The sequence below is a fragment of the Salmo salar genome, chromosome ssa06 (genome assembly GCF_905237065.1).
Source record: "Salmo salar chromosome ssa06, Ssal_v3.1, whole genome shotgun sequence".
Classification (NCBI taxonomy): Eukaryota; Metazoa; Chordata; class Actinopteri; order Salmoniformes; family Salmonidae; genus Salmo; species Salmo salar.
The window spans coordinates 1,326,311-1,345,000 of record NC_059447.1 but is presented as its reverse complement, the minus strand read 5'-3'; the positions used below and the strand labels follow the sequence as shown (position 1 = coordinate 1,345,000).

General features: G+C 48.4%; 1 protein-coding gene across 2 annotated transcripts in view; it reads right to left on the bottom strand.

Moving 5' to 3' along the window:
- LOC123743352 (epithelial membrane protein 2) overlaps positions 1-14,675 on the bottom strand; it is a 37,761-nt gene extending 23,086 nt beyond the window's left edge. Inside the window, exons 1-2 of one of the 2 annotated variants that reach the window (XM_045719551.1) lie at positions 14,415-14,552; positions 12,925-13,005 (exon numbers count right to left, since the gene is read on the bottom strand). The gene's annotated coding sequence lies outside the window, so the exon portion shown is untranslated. Of the gene's footprint in view, positions 1-12,924; positions 13,006-14,414 lie in introns of both variants that reach the window. The other variant, XM_045719550.1, reaches the window with a different exon arrangement.
- Between the last annotated feature and the right edge of the window lie 4,015 nt (positions 14,676-18,690).

Here is an 18,690-nt window from a genome sequence, read left to right as displayed (position 1 = left end):
CCACCTCCCTAGGTCTCCCCCTTCACCACCTCCCTAGGGCTTCACCCCTCCCTAGGTCTCCCCTTCACCCCTCCCTAGGGCTTCACCCCCTCCCTAGGTCTTCCCCACCTTCACCACCTCCCTAGGTCTCCCCTTCACCCCTCCCTAGGTCTCCCCCTTCACCTCCTCCCTAGGTCTTCACCCCTTCACCCCTCCCTAGGTCTTCACCCCCTTCACCCCTCCCTAGGTCTCCCCTTCACCCCTCCCTAGGTCTCCCCTTCACCACCTCCCTAGGTCTCCCCCTTCACCCCCTCCCTAGGTCTCCCCTTCACCCCCTCCCTAGGTCTCCCCTTCACCCCCTCCCTAGGTCTCCCCTTCACCCCCTCCCTAGGTCTCCCCCTTCACCCCTCCCTAGGTCTCCCCCTTCACCCCCTCCCTAGGTCTCCCCCTTCACCCCTCCCTAGGTCTCCCCTTCACCCCCTCCCTAGGTCTCCCCCCTTCACCCCCTCCCTAGGTCTCCCCCTTCACCCCTCCCTAGGTCTCCCCCCTTCACCACCTCCCTAGGTCTCCCCCTTCACCACCTCCCTAGGTCTCCCCCTTCACCACCTCCCTAGGTCTCCCCCTTCACCACCTCCCTAGGTCTCCCCCTTCACCACCTCCCTAGGTCTCCCCCTTCACCACCTCCCTAGGTCTCCCCTTCACCACCTCCCTAGGTCTCTCCCTTCACCACCTCCCTAGGTCTCCCCCTTCACCACCTCCCTAGGTCTCCCCCTTCACCCCCTCCCTAGGTCTCCCCTTCACCACCTCCCTAGGGCTTCACCCCTCCCTAGGTCTCCCCCTTCACCCCTCCCTAGGTCTCCCCTTCACCCCCTCCCTAGGTCTCCCCCTTCACCCCCTCCCTAGGTCTCCCCCCTTCACCCCCTCCCTAGGTCTTCCCACCTTCACCACCTCCCTAGGTCTCCCCTTCACTCCTCCCTAGGTCTTCACCCCCTACACTCCTCCCTAGGTCTTCACCCCTTCACTCCTCCCTAGGTCTTCACCCCCTCCCTAGGTCTCCCCCTTCACCACCTCCCTAGGTCTCCCCTTCACCCCTCCCTAGGTCTCCCCCTTCACCCCCTCCCTAGGTCTCCCCCTTCACCCCTCCCTAGGTCTTCACTCCTTCCCTAGGTCTCCCCCGTCACCCCCTCCCTAGGTCTCCCCTTCACCCCCTCCCTAGGTCTCCCCCTTCACCCCCTCCCTAGGTCTCCCCTTCACCCCCTCCCTAGGTCTCCCCCTTCACCCCCTCCCTAGGTCTCCCCTTTTCCACCTCCCTAGGTCTCTTCCTTCACCACCTCCCTAGGTCTCCCCCTTCACCACCTCCCTAGGTCTCCCCCCTTCACCATCCTCCCTAGGTCTCCCCCTTCACCACCTCCCTAGGTCTCTCCCTTCACCACCTCCCTAGGTCTCCCCCTTCACCACCTCCCTAGGTCTCCCCCTTCACCACCTCCCTAGGTCTCCCCTTCACCACCTCCCTAGGGCTTCACCCCTCCCTAGGTCTCCCCCTTCACCCCCTCCCTAGGTCTCCCCCTTCACCCCCTCCCTAGGTCTTCCACCTTCACCACCTCCCTAGGTCTCCCCCTTCACCTCCTCCCTAGGTCTTCCCCCTTCACCCCCTCCCTAGGTCTCCCCTTCACCCCCTCCCTAGGTCTCCCCTTCACCCCCTCCCTAGGTCTCCCCTTCACCCCCTCCCTAGGTCTCCCCCTTCACCCCCTCCCCTAGGTCTTCCCCCCTTCACCACCTCCCTAGGTCTCACCCCTTCACTCCCTCCCTAGGTCTCCCCCCTTCACCCCTCCCTAGGTCTCCCCCTTCAATCCCTCCCTAGGTCTCCCCCTTCACCCCCTCCCTAGGTCTCCCCCTTCAATCCCTCCCTAGGTCTTCCCCTTCACCCCTCCCTAGGTCTTCCCCCTTCACCTCCTCCATAGGTCTTCACCCCCTCCCTAGGTCTCCCCCCTTCACCTCCTCCCTAGGTCTCCACCTTCACCTCCTCCCTAGGTCTCCACCTCCACCTCCTCCCTAGGTCTCCACCTTCACCTCCTCCCTAGGTCATCCCCTTCAACACCTCCCTAGGTCTCCCCTTCAACACCTCCCTAGGTCTCCCCCTTCAACACCTCCCTAGGTCTCCCCCTTCAACACCTCCCTAGGTCTCCCCCTTCACCCCTCCCCTAGGTCTCCCCTTCACCCCCTCCCTAGGTCTCCCCTTCACCCCCCTCCCTAGGTCTCCTCCTTCACCACCTCCCTAGGTCTCCCCCTTCACTCCTCCCTAGGTCTTCACCCCTACACTCCTCCCTAGGTCTTCACCCCCTTCACTCCTCCCTAGGTCTTCACCCCTCCCTAGGTCTCCCCCTTCACCCCCTCCCTAGGTCTCCCCCTTCACCCCCTCCCTAGGTCTCCCCCTTCACCTCCTCCCTAGGTCTCCCCCTTCACTCCCCTCCCTAGGTCTCCCCCTTCACCCCCTCCCTAGGTCTCCCCTTCACCTTCACCCCTCCCTAGGTCTCCCCCTTCACCCCCTCCCTAGGTCTCCCCCTTCACCCCCTCCCTAGGTCTCCCCCTTCACCCCTCCCTAGGTCTCCCCTTTCCACCTCCCTAGGTCTCCCCCTTCACCACCTCCCCTAGGTCTCCCCTTCACCCCTCCCTAGGTCTCCCCTTCACCCCCTCCCTAGGTCTCCCCTTCACCCCTCCCTAGGTCTCCCCTTCACCCACTTCACCCCCTCCCTAGGTCTCCCCCTTCACCCCCTCCCTAGGTCTCCCCCTTCACCCCCTCCCTAGGTCTCCCCCTTTCCACCTCCCTAGGTCTCCCCCTTCACCACCTCCCTAGGTCTCCCCCTTCACCACCTCCCTAGGGCTTCACTTCACCCCTCCCTAGGGCTTCACCCCTCCCTAGGTCTCCCCTTCACCCCCTCCCTAGGTCTCCCCCTTCACCCCCTCCCTAGGTCTTCCCCCACCCTCCCTAGGTCTTCCCCACCTTCACCACCTCCCTAGGTCTTCACCCCTTCACCCCTCCCTAGGTCTCCCCCTTCAACCCCCTCCCTAGGTCTCCCCCTTCACCCCCTCCCTAGGTCTCCCCCTTCACCTCCTCCCTAGGTCATCCCCCTTCAACACCTCCCTAGGTCTCCCCTTCAACACCTCCCTAGGTCTCCCCCTTCAACACCTCCCTAGGTCTCCCCCCTTCACCACCTCCCTAGGTCTCCCCCTTCACCACCTCCCTAGGTCTCCCCTTCACCACCTCCCTAGGTCTCTCCCTAGGTCTCCCCCTTCACCACCTCCCTAGGTCTCCCCCTTCACCACCTCCCTAGGTCTCCCCCTTCACCACCTCCCTAGGTCTCCCCCTTCACCACCTCCCTAGGTCTCCCCCTTCACCACCTCCCTAGGTCTCCCCTTCACCACCTCCCTAGGTCTCCCCCTTCACCACCTCCCTAAAACAACATGACCCGTGTTTAGCAGTAAAAAGTTGTATTCCTTCATGGGTCATTTGATTTAGTTTCCTTTATTTTGTTTCAACCGTCCTTAGAGGTTGGTGGGGGTGTGTGTGTGTGTGTGTGTGTGTGTGTGTGTGTGTGTGTGTGTGTACATTCCTGGGGTGACAAGCGGCAGGTCTGAGAAATGACTACCACGTGTATCAACAAATTGGCGAAGGCACGAGAACAGTCCGCAGCACCCGGCCTCACCCTACTAGAATCTGGAGTCAAATGTCTACTGTTTACTGATGATCTGGTGCTTCTGTCACCAACCAAGGAGGGCCTACAGCAGCACCTAGATCTTCTGTATAGATTCTGTCAGACCTGGGGCCCCGACAGACCTGGGGCCCCGACAGACCTGGGGCCCCGACAGACCTGGGGCCCCGACAGTAAATCTCAGTACGACAAAAATAATGGTTTTCCCCAATAAAGGTCCAGTCGCCAGGACCACAAATACAAATTCCATCTAGACACCGTTGCCTTGGAGCACACAACAAACTATACATACCTCGGCCTAAACATCAGCTCTACAGGGTAACTTCCTCACAACAAACTATACATACCTCGGCCTAAACATCAACACTACAGGTAACTCCCTCACAACAAACTATACATACCTCAGCCTAAACATCAGCACTACAGGTAACTCCCTCACAACAAACTATACATACCTCAGCCTAAACATCAGCACTACAGGTCACTTCCACACAACAAACTATACATTCCTCGGCCTAAACATCAGCACTACAGGGTAACTCCCACACAACAAACTATACATTCCTCGGCCTAAACATCAGCACTACAGGGTAACTCCCTCACAACAAACTATACATACCTCGGCCTAAACATCAGCACTACAGGTAACTCCGCCCTCACAACAAACTATACATACCTCGGCCTAAACATCAGCACTACAGGTAACTCCGCCCTCACAACAAACTATACATACCTCGGCCTAAACATCAGCACTACAGGTAACTCCGCCCTCACAACAAACTATACATACCTCGGCCTAAACATCAGCACTACAGGTAACTCCTCCCTCACAACAAACTATACATACCTCGGCCTAAACATCAGCACTACAGGTAACTCCTCCCTCACAACAAACTATACATACCTCGCCTAAACATCAGCACTACAGGTAACTCCTCCCTCACAACAAACTATACATACCTCGGCCTAAACATCAGCACTACAGGGTAACTCCTCACAACAAACTATACATACCTCGGCCTAAACATCAGCACTACAGGGTAACTCCTCACAACAAACTATACATACCTCGCCTAAACATCAGCACTACAGGGTAACTCCTCACAACAAACTATACATACCTCGGCCTAAACATCAGCACTACAGGTAACTCCTCCTCACAACAAACTATACATACCTCGGCCTAAACATCAGCACTACAGGGTAACTCCCTCACAACAAACTATACATACCTCGCCTAAACATCAGCACTACAGGGTAACTCCCTCACAACAAACTATACATACCTCGGCCTAAACATCAGCTCTACAGGTAACTCCTCCTCACAACAAACTATACATACCTCGGCCTAAACATCAGCACTACAGGTAACTCCTCCTCACAACAAACTATACATACCTCGGCCTAAACATCAGCACTACAGGTAACTCCTCCTCACAACAAACTATACATACCTCGGCCTAAACATCAGCACTACAGGTAACTCCTCCCTCACAACAAACTATACATACCTCGGCCTAAACATCAGCACTACAGGTAACTCCTCCCTCACAACAAACTATACATACCTCGGCCTAAACATCAGCACTACAGGTAACTCCCTCACAACAAACTATACATACCTCAGCCTAAACATCAGCACTACAGGGTAACTTCCACACAACAAACTATACATACCTCGGCCTAAACATCAGCGACACAGGGTAACTTCCACACAACAAACTATACATACCTCGGCCTAAACATCAGCGACACAGGGTAACTTCCACACAACAAACTATACATACCTCGGCCTAAACATCAGCGACACAGGGTAACTCCCTCACAACAAACTATACATACCTCGGCCTAAACATCAGCACTACAGGGTAACTCCCTCACAACAAACTATACATACCTCGGCCTAAACATCAGCACTACAGGTAACTCCCTCACAACAAACTATACATACCTCGGCCTAAACATCAGCGACACAGGGTAACTCCCTCACAACAAACTATACATACCTCGGCCTAAACATCAGCACCACAGGGTAACTCCCACACAACAAACTATACATACCTCGGCCTAAACATCAGCACTACAGGTAACTCCTCCCTCACAACAAACTATACATACCTCGGCCTAAACATCAGCACTACAGGTAACTCCTCCCTCACAACAAACTATACATACCTCGGCCTAAACATCAGCACTACAGGTAACTCCTCCTCACAACAAACTATACATACCTCGGCCTAAACATCAGCACTACAGGTAACTCCTCCCTCACAACAAACTATACATACCTCGGCCTAAACATCAGCACTACAGGTAACTCCTCCCTCACAACAAACTATACATACCTCGGCCTAAACATCAGCACTACAGGGTAACTCCTCACAACAAACTATACATACCTCGGCCTAAACATCAGCTCTACAGGTAACTCCTCCCCTCACAACAAACTATACATACCTCGGCCTAAACATCAGCACTACAGGTAACTCCTCCCTCACAACAAACTATACATACCTCGGCCTAAACATCAGCACTACAGGTAACTCCTCCCTCACAACAAACTATACATACCTCGGCCTAAACATCAGCACTACAGGTAACTCCTCCCTCACAACAAACTATACATACCTCGGCCTAAACATCAGCACTACAGGGTAACTCCCTCACAACAAACTATACATACCTCGGCCTAAACATCAGCGACACAGGGTAACTCCCTCACAACAAACTATACATACCTCGGCCTAAACATCAGCGACACAGGGTAACTCCCTCACAACAAACTATACATACCTCGGCCTAAACATCAGCGACACAGGGTAACTCCCTCACAACAAACTATACATACCTCGGCCTAAACATCAGCACCACAGGGTAACTCCCACACAACAAACTATACATACCTCGGCCTAAACATCAGCACTACAGGTAACTCCTCCCTCACAACAAACTATACATACCTCGGCCTAAACATCAGCACTACAGGTAACTCCTCCCTCACAACAAACTATACATACCTCGGCCTAAACATCAGCACTACAGGTAACTCCTCCCTCACAACAAACTATACATACCTCGGCCTAAACATCAGCACTACAGGTAACTCCTCCCTCACAACAAACTATACATACCTCGGCCTAAACATCAGCACTACAGGGTAACTCCCTCACAACAAACTATACATACCTCGGCCTAAACATCAGCTCTACAGGTAACTCCTCCCTCACAACAAACTATACATACCTCGGCCTAAACATCAGCACTACAGGTAACTCCTCCCTCACAACAAACTATACATACCTCGGCCTAAACATCAGCACTACAGGTAACTCCTCCCTCACAACAAACTATACATACCTCGGCCTAAACATCAGCACTACAGGTAACTCCTCCCTCACAACAAACTATACATACCTCGGCCTAAACATCAGCACTACAGGGTAACTCCCTCACAACAAACTATACATACCTCGGCCTAAACATCAGCGACACAGGGTAACTCCCTCACAACAAACTATACATACCTCGGCCTAAACATCAGCGACACAGGGTAACTCCCTCACAACAAACTATACATACCTCGGCCTAAACATCAGCGACACAGGGTAACTCCCTCACAACAAACTATACATACCTCGGCCTAAACATCAGCTCTACAGGGTAACTCCCACACAACAAACTATACATACCTCGGCCTAAACATCAGCACTACAGGTAACTCCTCCCTCACAACAAACTATACATACCTCGGCCTAAACATCAGCGACACAGGGTAACTCCCACACAACAAACTATACATACCTCGGCCTAAACATCAGCACTACAGGGTAACTCCCTCACAACAAACTATACATACCTCGGCCTAAACATCAGCACTACAGGTAACTCCTCCCTCACAACAAACTATACATACCTCGGCCTAAACATCAGCACTACAGGTAACTCCTCCCTCACAACAAACTATACATACCTCGGCCTAAACATCAGCACTACAGGTAACTCCTCCCTCACAACAAACTATACATACCTCGGCCTAAACATCAGCACTACAGGTAACTCCTCCCTCACAACAAACTATACATACCTCGGCCTAAACATCAGCGACACAGGGTAACTTCCACAAAGCTGTGAAGGATCTGAGAGACAAGGCAAGAAGGGCCTTCTATGCCATCAAAAGGAACATAAAATTCAACATACCAATTAGGATCTGGCTAAAAATACTTGAATCAATTATAGAACCCATTGCCCTTTATGGTTGTGAGGTCTGGGGTCCGCTCACCAACCAAGAATTCACAAAATGGGACAAACACCAATATGGAAAAACATCCTCCATGTATAACACAAAATAATGCAGAGCAGAATTAGGCCGATACCCGCTAATTATCAAAATCCAGAAAAGAGCTGTTAAATTCTACAACCACCTAAAAGGAAGCGATTCCCAAACCTTCCATAACAAAGCCATCACCTACAGAGAGATGAACCTGGAGAAGAGTCCCCTAAGCAAGCTGGTCCTGGGGCTCTGTTCACAAACACACCCCACAGAGCCCCAGGACAGCAACACAAACACACCCCACAGAGCCCCAGGACAGCAACACAAACAGACCCCACAGAGCCCCAGGACAGCAACACAAACACACCCCACAGAGCCCCAGGACAGCAACACAAACACACCCCACAGAGCCCCAGGACAGCAACACAAACACACCCCACAGAGCCCCAGTACAGCAACACAAACAGACCCCACAGAGCCCCAGGACAGCAACACAATTAGACCCCACAGAGCCCCAGGACACTGGGGCCTCTAGCACTGTGATGCAGTAGCTTAGACCGCTGCACCACTCAGGAGGCTCTAGAACTGTGCGTTCTGACCCCGGTACAGAACAGAACCGTGGGTTCTGACCCCGGTACTCCGTTATCCCCAAAGCAGCCCTGCACTACAACACCTGATTCAACTACATATCTAATGAACCATGAAACAGCCTCCTCATCTTCCTCCTCCTCAGCTTGGTCAGGTCTCTGTGTGAAGCACAGTGTTCCTCTTCCTCCTCCTCTTCATCAGGTCTCTGTCTGCAGTACAGTGTTCCTCCTCCTCCTCCTCTTCATCAGGTCTCTGTCTGCAGAACAGTGTTCCTCCTCCTCTTCATCAGGTCTCTGTCTGCAGTACAGTGTTCCTCTTCCTCCTCCTCATCAGGTCTCTGTCTGCAGAACAGTGTTCCTCCTCCTCTTCATCAGGTCTCTGTCTGCAGAACAGTGTTCCTCCTCTTCATCAGGTCTCTGTCTGCAGTACAGTGTTCCTCCTCCTCCTCTTCATCAGGTCTCTGTCTGCAGTACAGTGTTCCTCCTCCTCTTCATCAGGTCTCTGTCTGCAGAACAGTGTTCCTCCTCCTCTTCATCAGGTCTGTCTGCAGTACAGTGTTCCTCCTCTTCATCAGGTCTCTGTCTGCAGTACAGTGTTCCTCCTCCTCCTCTTCATCAGGTCTCTGTCTGCAGTACAGTGTTCCTCCTCTTCCTCTTCATCAGGTCTCTGTCTGCAGTACAGTGTTCCTCCTCCTCCTCTTCATCAGGTCTCTGTCTGCAGTACAGTGTTCCTCCTCCTCCTCTTCATCAGGTCTCTGTCTGCAGTACAGTATCAGAGCTTGTGGAAATTATTCTGACTCCTGTCACTAGTATCCAGCTTCATGTTTTATAGCACTGGAATATGTTATAGCCATATGCTGCTACTGCTGCCAATGTGCTGTGTGTGTGTGTGTGTGTCTCTCTGCAGTAGTAACAGGTTTCCTGTGAGTCCAACACATCTTTAGTTCATTCAATATCAACTGGGACACACACACACACACACACACACACAGTAAAAGAGGAGCGACCGCTAAATGCTCTGCCAGACTGGCTCATGGACGACAGATGAGTGTCGTTGACGTTCTTTCACCAAATGGCAAAAAACACACGGAACTGATGGAGAGAAGAGATGAGAGGAAGAAGAGAGGAGAGAGGAAGGAGATGAGGAGAGGGAAGGAGGTGAGAGGAAATGAGGTGAGAGGAAATGAGGTGAGAGGAAATGAGGTGAGAGGAAATGAGGTGAGAGGAAATGAGGTGAGAGGAAATGAGGTGAGAGGAAATGAGGTGAGAGGAAATGAGGTGAGAGGAAATGAGGTGAGAGGAAATGAGGTGAGAAGAAACGAGAGGAAGGAGATGAGGAAATGAGAGGAAGGAAATGAGGAAATGAGAGGAGAGGGGAGAGAAGCAGTACTAACTGAGATAGGTAGACCTCAGGAGTAGGCAACCCCCCCTCTTGGAGAGCTACCCTCTAACAGGGTTTTGTTCCAGCCCTGCTCTAAAACACCTGGTTTAGTAATCAGCTGCTTCTCAGGTATTTGCCAAAATCAGGTGTATTAGAGCAGGGCTGGAGCAAAATTGGGCATGTATAGTAGATGTGAGGCTGACTCACGCTCTTAAAATCCCCTTCACCTAATGGTGGGGATACTCCTTCGCCTAATGGTGGGGATACTCCTTCGCCTAATGGTGGGGATACTCCTTCGCCTAATGGTGGGGATACTCCTTCGCCTAATGGTGGGGATACTCCTTCGCCTAATGGTGGGGATACTCCTTCGCCTAATGGTGGGGATACTCCTTCGCCTAATGGTGGGGATACTCCTTCACCTAATGGTGGGGATACTCCTTCGCCTAATGGTGGGATACTCTTCACCTAATGGTGGGGATACTCCTTCGCCTAATGGTGGGGATACTCCTTCGCCTAATGGTGGGGATACTCCTTCGCCTAATGGTGGGGATAATCCTTCGCCTAATGGTGGGGATACCCCTTCGCCTAATGGTGGGGATACCCCTTCGCCTAATGGTGGGGATACCCCTTCGCCTAATGGTGGGGATACCCCTTCGCCTAATGGTGGGGATACTCCTTCGCCTAATGGTGGGGATACTCCTTCGCCTAATGGTGGGGATACTCCTTCACCTAATGGTGGGATACTCTTCACCTAATGGTGGGATACTCTTCACCTAATGGTGGGATACTCTTCACCTAATGGTGGGATACTCTTCACCTAATGGTGGGATACTCTTCACCTAATGGTGGGATACTCTTCACCTAATGGTGGGATACTCTTCACCTAATGGTGGGATACCCTTCACCTAATGGTGGGATACCCTTCACCTAATGGTGGGATACCCTTCACCTAATGGTGGGATACTCTTCACCTAATGGTGGGATACTCTTCACCTAATGGTGGGATACTCTTCACCTAATGGTGGGATACTCTTCACCTAATGGTGGGATACTCTTCACCTAATGGTGGGATACTCTTCACCTAATGGTGGGATACTCTTCACCTAATGGTGGGATACTCTTCACCTAATGGTGGGATACTCTTCACCTAATGGTGGGATACCCTTCACCTAATGGTGGGGATACTCTTCACCTAATGGTGGGGATACCCTTCACCTAATGGTGGGGATACTCTTCACCTAATGGTGGGGATACTCTTCACCTAATGGTGGGGATACTCTTCACCTAATGGTGGGGATACTCTTCACCTAATGGTGGGGATACTCTTCACCTAATGGTGGGGATACTCTTCACCTAATGGTGGGGATACTCTTCACCTAATGGTGGGATACTCTTCACCTAATGGTGGGATACTCTTCACCTAATGGTGGGATACTCTTCACCTAATGGTGGGATACTCTTCACCTAATGGTGGGATACTCTTCACCTAATGGTGGGATACTCTTCACCTAATGGTGGGATACTCTTCACCTAATGGTGGGGATACTCTTCACCTAATGGTGGGTACTCTTCACCTAATGGTGGGATACTCTTCACCTAATGGTGGGATACTCTTCACCTAATAGTGGGATACCCTTCACCAACAGTTTCCCAATCAAGAGTCCAGGGTTCAGATCCCACCTGTGACACATACATGCACACACAGCACCAACTGCTATCTAACATTCTGAACAGCTTGGGACAAGCCTGAGATAGCAGAGAGAGACAGAGACAGAGAGAGAGAGACAGACAGACAGACAGAGAGGAAATTGTTATGTTCCACAGCAGGGAAAAAGGAACCATGGAAAATTGTGGACAATATCAACAGTAAAATGTGGAAGAAGATGTATATAAGACTATAAAACAACTTTTTGTTCAAACTATATATATATATATATATATATATATATATATATATATATATATATATATATATATATATATATATACACAAATCAAAACTTAAAAGAAGAAATAACATGGAATCAAGGATTAACCTGTCAATCATGTAATGTCGTTATAAACTCACATGTATTCATGTGAAAGTTGATTTGTATTTATGGGAATTATTTATGATTGTAAAATGTGAAAAACATCAATAAAATTCTCTCTCTCTCACACACACACACACACACACACACACACACACAGTGCAGCCATTTCCCTGACCTAGTGTTGCTACATGAGGTCCATTCATCAAATCAATGATGTTATTAGTCACATACACATGGTTTGCAGATGTTAATGTGAGTGTAGCGAAATGCTACATCCACCCATCCATCCATCCATCCATCCATCCATCCAATCATTCACTCAAGTTTCACAACTACAGCTTACGATAGGGAGAGTAAACACAATTCTACTCTATCTCTGTCTGGGGACTTACAACAGTAACAACATATGATGTCATCTTCACCCAGACAAAGGGATTTAGAATGATTAGAACATTTAGAACGTTACAGATATATAAAATAGAATCCCAACAAGATCTCACAGTTTTTACCAATTTGAACTTCAGATTCTGACGTTTATCCACGTTTCTCCAAACGTCAAAATTTCAAAGTTAAGGGTTAAAAATGTTAAGGGTTAAAAATGGTTAAGTTAACCGTTAAGGTTTTGGATAGGGTTCAAACAAAAAAAACGACTGGGATGGAACGTTCTGATCCAGACTCATGGGATTCCAGGTTTTCAAGGCATCTCCCCCCCCCCGAGGACATAGACAGACGGCCAATTTCTTAGTCAATGGAATGCATGGAGCTGAAATGATTCGTGCGCGACAGATGGGCCTGTCGCAGTGTGTCTTCTAAACCGCTCTAAAAACGTTCTGTCTCCGTTTTCATTGCTCTGTTAATGAATTAAAATGCGTTCTTTTACTTAAGTCTAACAGAAACAGTAAGGCAACATTTAAAATGTGTTTTGTTGTTATATACAGTAAATTCCCATGGGGCGCAAACGTACATTTCTTTGAATGACGCTCATTCCTGAAGTTCCTTTAGTTCAGACATTCCAGTACGACTCTTTGACCACACGGGGGCGCCACTAGGAAGCGGAAAGCAGGGGAAGGGTTATCCGTCAACGGAGAAAGTTTTGGCCGCCACCGTCTCTGAGCGTTCCTCCCACTAGGGTTATAAATCATCAGATTAAACCCAATAGTGTATATAAAACTCTGGATTGATGATGCTATGTATTGGCCATTGAGCAGCTTTGAAGCCACCTGTCGGCCATATTGGAACTCCCCTTTGTCGGCCATATTGGAACTCCCTAGTAGGTTCAGTCCTCCATAGGATTGAATGGAATTCTATAGTATTTCAATAAAAACGTTCAAAGGACAAAATGAAATGTATTTAAAAAAAAAAAAAAAAGTGTTATAGTGGGGACAGAAACATTAGTACACTCTCTAAAAAAAAAATACTTTAAGGAAAATGTTTATATATTTTTCTCATTTTTATGCTTGGCTCAAACATACACATATAAATAAATAAAATACGCATTAATATAATAAACGTGTCAGAAACGAACGTAAACATTATTAAATACATTTATATAGATTCCTGAATATTATTTACGATCGTGGAGGGAGAGCCAAGATGGAGGCTCAGTGGCTTCAATACAGCGCCACCTGTCAGATAACCAGGCTTCATACACATCACTAATTAAAGCTCAGCAGAGAGGGCTGCTGACTGCGTTATCAGTGGTTCCTCAGACTGTAGCGGGGAAACGGCAAAATTATCTCCACCAACAAAAAAATGGGGGTTATGAACAGTTTGTGAACTACTGAGTTAGAGCACCCTGTTGTAGGAGAACTTTCCTGCAATGCAGGACATTTTAAAACTTGTCGTGTATTTGAGGTTTAAATTTAATTTTTTTATTAAAAAAAGGCTTATGAAGTTTGTAATTTCTACTTTAAAAATTGCCAGACTTGATTTTTCCTTATGAAAATGTTTTATCAACCACTACAAAAAAAATTCCATGAATTATAATCTACATTTCATGTTACCGCAGGATTATTTTCCTGCTGTAGGAAACTGTCTCCTCAAACACACACATAGAGACAGACACACAGTTGTTGACTAGGCACACAAATACAATATAAATCCACCAACCCGATAGGATTATTGAACATGAAGGAAACACATCCATTCCGTGCGCAGGGAGACAAACTCCTAGACAGACTACGCCCCTTTCATTGGCAGGAACCAAAAGTTTCTACTCAGTGGAAATTAAGTTACTAACTTCAGAAATAAAAGTTACACTCTCTCCTGCCACACCATCCAGTACACATTACTTCAAACCTACCACGCCATAAAAATAGCCTAATCAATCATTTTTTCACTCAAACAGGAAAAGTTCAAGACAGTTATATGATTTTGTATTTTTTTTAACAAAAGGAACATCATTTATTATGAAGAGTTGTAACCTGTAAATAAATGAAGTAGCGAGCTACTCACCAAACCAACTTTAGAACGGACTACAGAGCTCAGACGTCGCGCTAGAGAGAGAGAGGAGGAAGGAGAGAGAGAGAAGAGTGATGTAGTAGAAAAACGTGACCGTAGGTTGGCTCGGTCGTAGTAGTAAAAGAAGTAGCGGTGCGCGACCCCGGCTACTGTGTCATGTACGCGCCTGACTCTATTGGTTGGGTGTGGTCTGTAATCCTGTCCTGTGTTGTCGGGAGGAGCACGGAGAAAGAGAGAGACATAGACATTATATCCTGGTCCTGGGGCTCTGTTCACTAACACAAACAGACTCCAACAGAGCCACAGGTCAGCAACACAATTAGACCCAAACAAAATCATGACAAAAAAAGATAATCAAATCAAATTTTTATTCGTCACATGCGTGGAATACAACAGGTGTAGACCTTATAGTGAAATGCTTATGTACGAGCCCTTAACCAACAATGTTTCAAGAAGTTAAGAAAAATAAAAGTAACAAACAATTAAACAGCAGCAGTAAAATAACAAACAAGGCTATATACAGGGGGTACCGGTACAGAGTCAATGTGGAGGCTATATACAGGGTATTACGGTACAGAGTCAATGTGGAGGCTATATACAGGGTATTACGGTACAGAGTCAATGTGGAGGCTATGTACAGGGTATTACGGTAACGAGTCAATGTGGGGGCTATATACAGGGTATTACGGTACAGAGTCAATGTGGAGGCTATATACAGGGTATTACGGTACAGAGTCAATGTGGAGGCTATATACAGGGTATTACGGTACAGAGTCAATGTGGAGGCTATATACAGGGTGTTACGGTACAGAGTCAATGTGGAGGCTATATACAGGGTGTTACGGTACAGAGTCAATGTGGAGGCTATATACAGGGTATTACGGTACAGAGTCAATGTGGAGGCTATATACAGGGTATTACGGTACAGAGTCAATGTGGAGGCTATATACAGGGTATTACGGTACAGAGTCAATGTGGAGGCTATATACAGGGTATTACGGTACAGAGTCAATGTGGAGGCTATATACAGGGTATTACGGTACAGAGTCAATGTGGAGGCTATATACAGGGTATTACGGTACAGAGTCAATGTGGAGGCTATATACAGGGTATTACGGTACAGAGTCAATGTGGAGGCTATATACAGGGTATTACGGTACAGAGTCAATGTGGAGGCTATATACAGGGTATTACGGTACAGAGTCAATGTGGAGGCTATATACAGGGTATTACGCTACAGAGTCAATGTGGAGGCTATATACAGGGTATTACGGTACAGAGTCAATGTGGAGGCTATATACAGGGTATTACGGTACAGAGTCAATGTGGAGGCTATATACAGGCTATTACGGTACAGAGTCAATGTGGAGGCTATATACAGGGTGTTACGGTACAGAGTCAATGTGGAGGCTATATACAGGGTATTACGGTACAGAGTCAATGTGGAGGCTATATACAGGGTATTACGGTACAGAGTCAATGTGGAGGCTATATACAGGGTATTACGGTACAGAGTCAATGTGGAGGCTATATACAGGGTATTACGGTACAGAGTCAATGTGGAGGCTATATACAGGGTATTACGGTACAGAGTCAATGTGGAGGCTATATACAGGGTATTACGGTACAGAGTCAATGTGGAGGCTATATACAGGGTATTACGGTACAGAGTCAATGTGGAGGCTATATACAGGGTATTACGGTACAGAGTCAATGTGGAGGCTATATACAGGGTATTACGCTACAGAGTCAATGTGGAGGCTATATACAGGGTATTACGGTACAGAGTCAATGTGGAGGCTATATACAGGGTATTACGGTACAGAGTCAATGTGGAGGCTATATACAGGCTATTACGGTACAGAGTCAATGTGGAGGCTATATACAGGGTGTTACGGTACAGAGTCAATGTGGAGGCTATATACAGGGTGTTACGGTACAGAGTCAATGTGGAGGCTATATACAGGGTATTACGGTACAGAGTCAATGTGGTGGCTATATACAGGGTATTACGGTACAGAGTCAATGTGGAGGCTATATACAGGGTATTACGGTACAGAGTCAATGTGGAGGCTATATACAGGGTATTACGGTACAGAGTCAATGTGGAGGTTATATATACAGGGTATTACGGTACAGAGTCAATGTGGAGGTTATATATACAGGGTATTACGGTACAGAGTCAATGTGGAGGTTATATATACAGGGTATTACGGTACAGAGTCAATGTGGAGGCTATATACAGGGTATTACGGTACAGAGTCAATGTGGAGGCTATATACAGGGTATTACGGTACAGAGTCAATGTGGAGGCTATATACAGGGTATTACGGTACAGAGTCAATGTGGAGGCTATATACAGGGTATTACGGTACAGAGTCAATGTGGAGGCTATATACAGGGTATTACGGTACAGAGTCAATGTGGAGGCTATATACAGGGTATTACGGTACAGAGTCAATGTGGAGGCTATATACAGGGTGTTACGGTACAGAGTCAATGTGGAGGCTATATACAGGGTGTTACGGTACAGAGTCAATGTGGAGGCTATATACAGGGTATTACGGTACAGAGTCAAAGTGGAGGCTATATACAGGGTATTACGGTACAGAGTCAATGTGGAGGCTATATACAGGGTATTACGGTACAGAGTCAATGTGGAGGCTATATACAGGGTATTACGGTACAGAGTCAACGTGGGGGCTATATACAGGGTATTACGGTACAGAGTCAATGTGGAGGCTATATACAGGGTGTTACGGTACAGAGTCAATGTGGAGGCTATATACAGGGTATTACGGTACAGAGTCAATGTGGAGGCTATATACAGGGTATTACGGTAAAGAGTCAATGTGGAGGCTATATACAGGGTATTACGGTACAGAGTCAATGTGGAGTCTATATACAGGGTATTACGGTACAGAGTCAATGTGGAGTCTATATACAGGGGGTACCGGTACAGAGTCAATGTGGAGGCAAAATACAGGGTATTACGGTACAGAGTCAATGTGGAGGCTATATACAGGGTATTACGGTAAAGAGTCAATGTGGAGGCTATATACAGGGTATTACGGTACAGAGTCAATGTGGAGGCTATATACAGGGTATTACGGTACAGAGTCAATGTGGAGGCTATATACAGTGTATTACGGTACAGAGTCAATGTGGAGGCTATATACAGGGGGTACCGGTACAGAGTCAATGTGGAGGCTATATACAGGGTATTATGGTACAGAGTCAAAGTGGAGGCTATATACAGGGTATTACGGTACAGAGTCAATGTGGAGGCTATATACAGGGTATTACGGTACAGAGTCAATGTGGAGGCTATATTCAGGGTATTACGGTACAGAGTCAATGTGGAGGCTATATACAGGGTATTACGGTACAGAGTCAATGTGGAGGCTATATACAGGGTATTACGGTACAGAGTCAATGTGGAGGCTATATACAGGGGGTACCGGTACAGAGTCAATGTGGAGGCTATATACAGGGGGTACCGGTATAGAATGTGTGGGGGCACCGGTTAGTCGAGGTAATTGAGGTAATATGTACATGTAGGTAGAGTTAACGTGACTATGTGTAACCGATGTGAAATGGCTAACTAGTTAGCGGTGGTGCGCGCTAATAGCGTTTCAATCGGTGACGTCACTCGCTCTGAGATCGCGGCCTTTTGTGGAGTGATGGGTGACGATGCTTCGTGGAGTGGCTGTTGTCGGTGTGTGCAGAGGGTCCCTGGTTCGAGCCCAGGTAGGTGGCGAGGAGAGGGACGGAAGCTACACTGTTACATATGCATAGATAATAAACAGAGAGTAGCAGCAGTTTAAAAGAGGGGTCTGGGTAGCCATTTGATTAGCTGTTCAGGAGTCTTATGGCTTGGGGGGGGTAGAAGCTGTTTAGAAGCCTCTTGGACCTAGACTTGGCACTCCGGTACCGCTTGCCATGTGGTAGCAGGGAGAACAGTCTATGACTAGGGTGGCTGGAGTCTTTTGGGCCTTCCTCTGACACCGCCTGGTATAGAGTTCCTGGATGGCAGGAAGCTTGGTCCCGGTGATGTACTGGGCCGTACGCACTACTCTCTGTAGTGCCTTACGATCACATGTCAAGCAGTTGTCATACCAGGCGGTGATGCAACCCGTCATGATGCTCTCAATGGTGCAGCTGTAGAACTTTTTTGAGGATCTGAGGGCCCCCGTGCCAAAATATTTTCAGCCTCCTAAGGGGGGCGAGGCGTTGTCGACTGTGTTGGTGTGTATGGACCTTGATAGAT